This window comes from Triticum aestivum, chromosome 1D (assembly GCF_018294505.1).
Source record: "Triticum aestivum cultivar Chinese Spring chromosome 1D, IWGSC CS RefSeq v2.1, whole genome shotgun sequence".
NCBI lineage: Eukaryota > Viridiplantae > Streptophyta > Magnoliopsida > Poales > Poaceae > Triticum > Triticum aestivum.
Genome location: NC_057796.1, coordinates 421297445 through 421305994, shown reverse-complemented (window position 1 = coordinate 421305994; position 8550 = coordinate 421297445).

Here is an 8550-nt window from a genome sequence, read left to right as displayed (position 1 = left end):
GGCGTCGGGGCGGAGACGAGGACGACGGGGCGGCGTCGAGGCGGCGGGGCAGCGGCGTCGGGAGAGGAGAGGGGAAGGGGATCGAGGGCGAGGGCGAGGGAGAGAGAGGGGATAGGTTTGGGCCGGGGATAGGCGAGGGCGAGGGCACAATACTAATGGCGCACCACCCCTCGGTGCGCCATAAGTACGTCCATACTAATGGCGCACCTCACCCTGGTGCGCCATTAGTATTTTTTTTTTGATTTTTGCTCGAGCCAACAGGTTATCTTCCACCTGACCTGATCCACACCAAGTTCCCTGTACTAGCTTGACTGGTCAGCAGCCAGTTCTCACACCAAGAGGTCCTGGGTTCGATTCCCAGGCTCCACAATTTTTTTTATGCATTTAAAATGCTGTTTGATATTTATTTGTGTTTAAATATGTTCAAACTTGTTTAAATCATAACAGTAATATTTTTTTATAAGACAGTAATAATTATTTAAAAAATATCATCAAACAGTAATGCCGGTGGAGCGGGGGAGGGTGCGCGGGGTGCCGGGGGCCGGTGGACCGGGGGGTGCTCGGCGGCGAGGGGGACCGGATCTGGCGAGGTGGGATAGCGATCGAGATGGAGGGGGATCGAGATCGAGTGTCCATGAAATTTAAAAATATTCATGATAGTTCAAAAAGTGCCCATGAAATACAATCGAGAAATGAAGGCTACGATTTAAATACAATCGATCTTAGCTAGCTAGCTATCTGTTCACAATCTTCTTGCCCTTCTTTTTCGCAAATGGAGTTCTTCTGTGGAACGGACGTCCTTTAGGTAGGGTGGTCCTTAGGGTGACTCAGCATCTTGTCTTTTTTATCTATCTCCGGATCATTTGCGTCATCTTCTCGCTTCTTCTCCTCCCTATCCGCGTGCCAACGCAGGAGCTTTGCTACCTTAGGGTCCGCGAAATACCGCTGCAGACGAGGAGTGATCGGAAAGTACCACACCAATTTTCGAGGAGCTTTCTTCCTCTTCTTGTATCGAGTGACGCCGCACACCGGACATATGGTAGACTCCGCGTGCTCGTCCCGATAAATGATGCAATTGTTCATGCACACATGGTATTTCACGTGCGGTAAATCCAGAGGACACACGATTTTCTTCGCCTCCTCCAAACTGGTCGGGCACTTGTTCCCTTTGGGAAGACGTTCGTGCCAGAATGACATGTTCTCGTCGAAGCATGCGTCGGTCATTTTGTGTTTCACCTTCATCTCCAGAGCCATGAGCGTTACTTTCAGGCGGGTATCCTCGGGCCTGCGTCCTTCATACAATGGAGTAACCGCGTCTAACTCAAGTTGATCCATCTTGGCTTTCTCTCGGGCGGCAGCTCTTGCGTTATCCGTCTGCTTGAGAAGCAGCTCTTGAATATGAGGGTCCTGCACCCAGCCCATCGATGGTCCAACGTCGTCTGCTCCGCCGGCATCATCATCTTCATGATCATGCCCGTCGTCTGCTCCGGCATCTTCCTCATCATCATGTCCTGCATCTTCTACATGATGACTGTGTACAGCATCACCGTCGTGATCATCTCCTGGGGATTCTTCGTCTTCTCGCCCGCCCGAGCCGCGGTGGTTGTCTTGCTGCCCTTCCTCATTTCTTGCCCGGCCCCCATGGACGACTTCGTAGTCATCTTCATCACCTTGCCACCGATAGCCATCCATGAATTGAATGAATCTATGGTGGAAATGAGGTGAAAAAGAGGAGGCACCCGAGACAAGGAGGAGGTGGAGAGAATGAAGTGGGGAGAAAGTGAGTGTGGGTAGGAGAGGCTGTCCAAAATATCTTGTTGCTGCCCACTTACTAATGTCCCAGGGTGCGCCATTAGTATGTTTGGATGGGCGCACTAGTTAAATTTTTTTTGATACTAATGGCGCACCCTGGGCCTGGTGCGCCATTACTAGTTACAACTAGTAATGGCGCACTGTGTCTGGATGCGCCATTAGTATGTTTGGACAGGCGCACTAGTTAAATTTTTTTTTTGATACTAATGGCGCACCCTGGGACAGGTGCGCCATTACTAGTTACAACTAGTAATGGCGCACTGTGTCTGGATGCGCCATTAGTATGTTTGGACAGGCGCACTAGTTAAATTTTTTTTGATACTAATGGCGCACCCTGGGACAGGTGCGCCATTACTAGTTACAACTAGTAATGGTGCACTGTGTCCGGATGCGCCATTAGTATGTTTGGACAGGCGCACTAGTTAATATTTTTTTGATACTAATGGCGCACCCTGGGCCAGGTGCGCCATTACTAGTTACAACTAGTAATGGCGCACTTTGTGTGGATGTGCCATTAGTATGTTTGGACAGGCGCACTAGTTAAATTTTTTTTTATACTAATGGCGCACCCTGCGCCTGGTGTGCCATTAGTAGTTTCAACTCTAATGGCGTATCAGAAGGTGGTGCGCCATTAGTATATACTAATGGCGCACCACTTGTCTGGTGCGCCATTAGTGTCAATCCCATCTATAGCCCTTTTTCTAGTAGTGAATTACCCGCTACGGTGATATGAGCATCTAGGTCGTATGATCAGTGATCAGATGGCACATGCGTAGTACTTGTACTTTCTGCGCATTTCCCAAACTCTATCAGTCGTATATTGCAAAAACATTCAAACCTCCTACTGTGGGCCATTAGATATCAGTGAACTCGTATCACCATAGAATCTACGGTGCGGGAGCACCTCATACTCCCCCGTGCGAGAAAACATAAGGTGCTATCGCAGCTTGGATGCTACGGTGATACGAGCTTGGAGGTTGTTTGATCTGAGATCCAATGGCATCTGAGCAGTCTTTGTGCTTGTAAGCAATGGCCGAACTCTTTTGGGGCTTTTCTGCAAAAAACCATTCGAACCACCGAGGAGGTGTTGGGTCACAAATCCAACGCCTCCGAAGAGCTTGTATCACCAAAGCATCTAAGGTGTGGTAGCACATGATATTCTTACATACAGGAGAATATGATGTCCTCCTTCATCTTAGATGCTACGGTGATACGAGCTTCGTGGTCGTTGGATATGGGATCAAAGGGCATCTAAGTAGTTTTTGTACAAATTGTGTGCAATTATCAAACTCATCAAGGTTTCCTGCAAAAATATTAAGACATATCATGTGAGCTGCTATATCTCAGATCTACAAGCTCCAAGCAACTCGTATTGGCATATAGCATCTAAGGTATGGAGGCACATGATATTCTCCCGGGGAGGAGGGGTGGGGGGTGCACAACCAATCGGTGGTTGGGAGGGTGGGGACAAATATAATCTAAACAACCCTAAACAGAGCTCCACAATTTTATCTAAGGTCGAGGGTTGACCCCCGACAATCATAGCTCCGCCTAAACAGAACATTTGCATGTATTGTAGTACTAGACTTAATATTCATGTTTAAGTTTCATGTTCATTTTAAATATTGAACTGAGGACCATGGATGTCTTACATTTTACTCCCTTCGTTCCTAAATATTAGTCTTTTTAGAGGCTTCAAATGGACTGGCACATACGGATGTATATAGACATATTTTAGAGTCTAGATTCACTCATTTTGCTCCGTATGTAGTCACTTGTTGAACTCTCTAAAAGACTAATATTTAGGAATAGAAGGAGTATTTTTGAATTCGTGTCATACATGCATAGTTTGGAAAAATAGATGCACTATACTTATTGGATTGTTGTTGTGTTTGTGCGTGTGTGTCTCTCTGTGTGTGTGTGTGTGGTCATATGCTTGATACATACAAAGTTTTCTCACCTCGATATTGTTCAACTTTTAAATTTGAATTTGCATTGGAAAACTTACTATGGATACCATGAAATGTGAAATCCACGTTGAGATCACTATATCACAAACTCACTCTAATTCAACAACTCGTCATAAATCAATTACCACGTTGAGATTAGTATTTGCAAGGAAAATACGGGTATTGTAATACACATAGATTCGTTCGGCAATTTAAAAGGCTCCTTTCGTATTCTCGAATGGTAGGACCCAACGGCGTACCAGCCAGCCCTTGGCTCGTGTTGATCCTAAAAAGAAAACCGGCTCGTGTCCTTCGGTGGCATGCGTGGTACGCACATTAGGCAACTCCAACCAGTCGAGTCTCAATGTTTCAAGTCGAAATATCTGGCGGCCAGAATTCCAGCCCTAGGAAATTCCCCTCATGTCCCCGGTCCATAATGACTACCGATGAACAACGGAGGGATGCTTTAGAAACTAGACAACATTACCTAGTGTGCCGAGCACGGTTCAATTCCCTCAGTCGCCGCTCGTCAAGGTCACCCGTCAACTGCATTGCCTAGTACTACTACTACTACACCAGGATGAGCACAGAATTGAGCCCGTTTGTTCGTGCCTAGTACTTGAGTTAATATATCAGGCAATGCACTGGTACGGAGGGATTATCCTTTTACTCTGCATATATAACTTGTCCGAAGTCTAACTAAGCAAAATGTTTGACCAAATCCTTTCTTAAGAAATAAAACAGGACAGATGTACGGCTTGAAAATTTATTGCATGATGCAGGTTATGATATTGTTTCGAATCCTGGATCTTAAATTTCAGAAAATCCAAAAGTGAGCATAAATTCTTGAAACTAAGCATGGTCACGTGATATGGCACAAATATTACTTCGTAAGTTTTTTCTTCAATTTGAGACAAGCTGCTTATGACAAGTTGCACAAATGAAGAGCCAAGGTATTTTGGAACAAAGACCTGTCACGTTAAGGCGAACGCTTTCACTATTGAAACTGTGGGCGTTTACGTGGCGCCACGAGTCCCCGCTTCTCATCGGTAGGTGCCGTCCGAGCAAGCGTGTGAGTCGACGGGAGGCGTGCGAGCAGACCGCTGCGCCGGCTGTCAGGGAGCCGTGCGAGCAGACCGTTGTGCAGGCTCACCGGGAGGCAAGCCGTTTAACCAGGCTCCGCCGCCCACCGTCGTCCCAACTGATCCCACTTTTAATGTCGCCGGCGCCGCAGTTTAAAATCAACCCCGCACTACCCGGTATCGCTACAATCCTCTCTCTTCCTCTCCGATTGTCCTGTCGTCTACCTCCAACTAGCCTGACCTAAAGGTACGCCATGCCGCATCACGATGGTCTGCCCTTAGTGTTCCAGTTTCCTGAGGAAGACACCCAGCCGGAGTCTCAAGAACATAAGGTGCTTTGGGACGAGCTTGAACTGGCCTTGCGGGAAGACGCCGCGCCTGTCCCCGCTCCCGTTCCGGCTCCCGTCGCCCGACTGCGCCAACACCCATCCCCGTGGCACTGATTGGCTGGGAGCCACACATTGTCGCCGAGCTTGATCCCACGGGGTTCCACGAGGTCCCCGCCGACTTTCACGTGCCCGTGCACCTGCCAGCGCATGCGCCTGCGCGCGCACTGATGCGCACGCTCTTGCACCTGCCAGCGCATGCGCCTGCGCGTGCACTGACGTGCGCGCCCTGTGCCGGTGCTCGTGCACGCGAATGTCTCCACCGCACCGTTGACAGCGCCTGTCCCCGCGCGGGTGCCAGTGCCCCCCTCAGCGGCATGGATGGCCGCCGTCGACCACTTCCTTGCACCAACGCCAGTCGCCTCCTCCCGCCAGTTGACTCGCTCCGAAGTCTAGAACATTTTGGCCTTCCTTGAAGCTAGGCCAACGTCCAGGAGTACGCCAACAACGGCGCAAGACGCCGCCGTCACCGTCGGTCAGTGGCCGGACGACACACAGAGCACGGCAGAGGAGCCGCTTACCACCATGAGACGCCCCCGCCGCCGCCGCGTAATCTAAATTTTCCATGAAAAACGTTCGGATTGCCATGCTTAAAATCCGAATGTTTATCATTTCCGTTTATTTTATATCGATCGTCGTATAATTTAAAGTCGGAGTCAGACTGAACGAAATGTATGGTTTGTTCGATTGAATGTTCTGATAGAGCCGTATCAAATTAGATATAAAACGTCATCAAGCCACATGTATTCCTTGTCATCCAACGACCTAGACTCCTTCAATGTCGAGCGCTCAACACGTTTAGCATGTAGTTAATTTCATGCCAAAAATAGTGCTAATCACATGACAACACGCAAATAATATCCTAGTAGTTAATATCAGCATGCACTTAATATACTTCCAAATTAACGTGCATTGCACGTACACACTGACTAGTGCTGCTAGTACGTGAAACTGGTGCCGTGACTTGTGAACGCGTCCAGATATGGTCGACGGCAACATCGCCCGCGAGTTCTTCCTGTTTGCCCGTGCGTCTAAACGCAGAAGGGGAGGAGAGAGAGAGAGCACACATGGAACCCACCAGTAAGTGAAGGCGGATAGTACTAAAAATAATATTACATGTTATCCATTAATTAGGCTGTGGTAATATAAAAACATTATGTGAACAAAGGGGGTACAATAAACATTGCTATTCTACGTATGTTGCCTATTGACGTGCGGCTTGAAGGCCCGGTCGCATGTTCGATCCTCGTCCTTTATATTTTAATTTGTATATGGGTCAAAATTTGTTTCATGACATGTGGGCCCCTCGATGTGTAGTTTGTAGCACTTTAATTTGTGGGTCGAAATTTGTTCCATTCCAAGTGGACTATCGGTGTGTAGTTTGGTAGCTTATTTATAATAATTAAAGAGAACAACATAGTTTTTTCAATAATACCATGGTGCGACGTTGAAGGCGAGAAAGGACGTGCGAGAGAGCGATGACCAAGCCAGAGAGAAATCAAGTAGGGGAGTTGCGTGGGTTACAACGGTGTTTGGAGTAGTTGTGGGCTGAATGCTACGAAAATATAATCTAAACCGACCGGAATAAATGCCTACACAAATTAATCCAAGGTTGGAGTGCCCCTCGCAATGTAAATAGCTCCGGCTTTGCGAGGGACGGAGAGGTAGTAGCTTCAACGCGTGGAAGATACGGTGTGAGCAAGCGAGGTCAATCGAGAGACATATAGATAGAGAGACAAAGTGAGTGTGGTCCGACATTCATTGAACAAATATATATGCTCTGGAGAGATATTGTCCGATTGAGCTTTTTGGCAAGCGTGAGGGCTGTAAGATAGAGCTTGAGAGTTGATCCAGTCATAGACGTGTAGATATATTTTGTGCGTGGGAGGAAGCAAGGTCAACCGATCATATAGGGTCGCCGTGCGATCGAAAGAGTGAGACAGGTTGGAGAGAGTGACCTAGATAGACGATGTGCGTGAGAGAGTATACAATGTGAATAGGTCGAATTGGGCTCAAACATGGTGATATATCGTTTTTTTCCGAGAAAGAGCAAGGTCAATCGAGACATACGGAGAGAGAGAGAGAGAGAGAGAGAGATTGAGTGAGCGTGGCCCACCATGAGGTCGAAAGAGTGGCGGCGGCTTGGATGGACTGACCTAGATAGACAATCTGCGTGAGAGAATATAGAGTGTGTCAATCGAGGCCCGAACAGGGAGATATATCATTTGTATGTGAAAGAAAACGAGGTTAAACGAGACTCGGATAAAGAGAGCGAGATTGAGCGAGTGTGGCCCGCTGTGCGGAAGAAAGAGTGAGACAGTCTCGAGGGAGTGACCTAGATATACAACGTGCGTGCGTGCGCACGAGAGGTTGGGGGGGCTAGATAGGCAATGCATGTATTTAGCGCGAGAGGGTGAGAGGGAGAGGGGGGAGAGAGAGAGAGAGCTCGGCATGGGGTGCAATGGCGGGTGTGTGAGGTAAATACATTTGGTAATAGAGTGGAAAAAGGGGTTGTGTAGTTGAGAGACTTAGAGATCGAAACATGGAGAGAAAGAATGAACGTGTGTTGGAAACCTATAGATTCCTAAGGTGGTTAGGAGGGGGGGGGCTAAAAACAACATTTGAATGTACATAGTACGAGACTTAATATCGATGTTTCAATTCGGTGTACATTTTAGATTTGAACCGAGGACCAGGCATACGGGTAATTATTTCAAATTTGTGCCATACTAAGTTTCGAAAAGTTGACATTGATTCAGTTTGTTGTGCTATTTTGTAGGTCATATGTTTGAATCCATCCAAAAGTTTTCTCACTACCATGGTTTTCATCATATACATATGAATTTGTATTAAAAAAAGTAGTGTCGATACAGTGAAATGCGAAATCCACGTTAGAATTGGAGATCGCTCGTGACACACACTCTAATTCGAATAACTAACTACGTGACACACACTCTAATTCAAATAACTAATTATGTGACACACACTCTAATCCAAGTTAGCGTGGGTAACGTTTCGATTTTTTTTCAAATAACTCCTCATTAATGAATTTGTAGTACTCCCTCTGTTCACTTTTATAAGACCTTGAAGACATTTCAGACAATGTGCAAAACAGTTCATTTTAAGTTGTCTGAAACGACTTACAAAAGTGAACGGATGGAGTATCTCGTTTCGAATGACTAATTATTGCAAGGAAAACACGGGCATGGTAATACATACAGATTCGTTTGCAAATGAAAGAAGATTCGTTTGCATTCTCAAATGTAGGCGCACCAGGCAAACCAGGGTCATGTCGGGGTGGACGCTGCTTCGGTGCCTTAA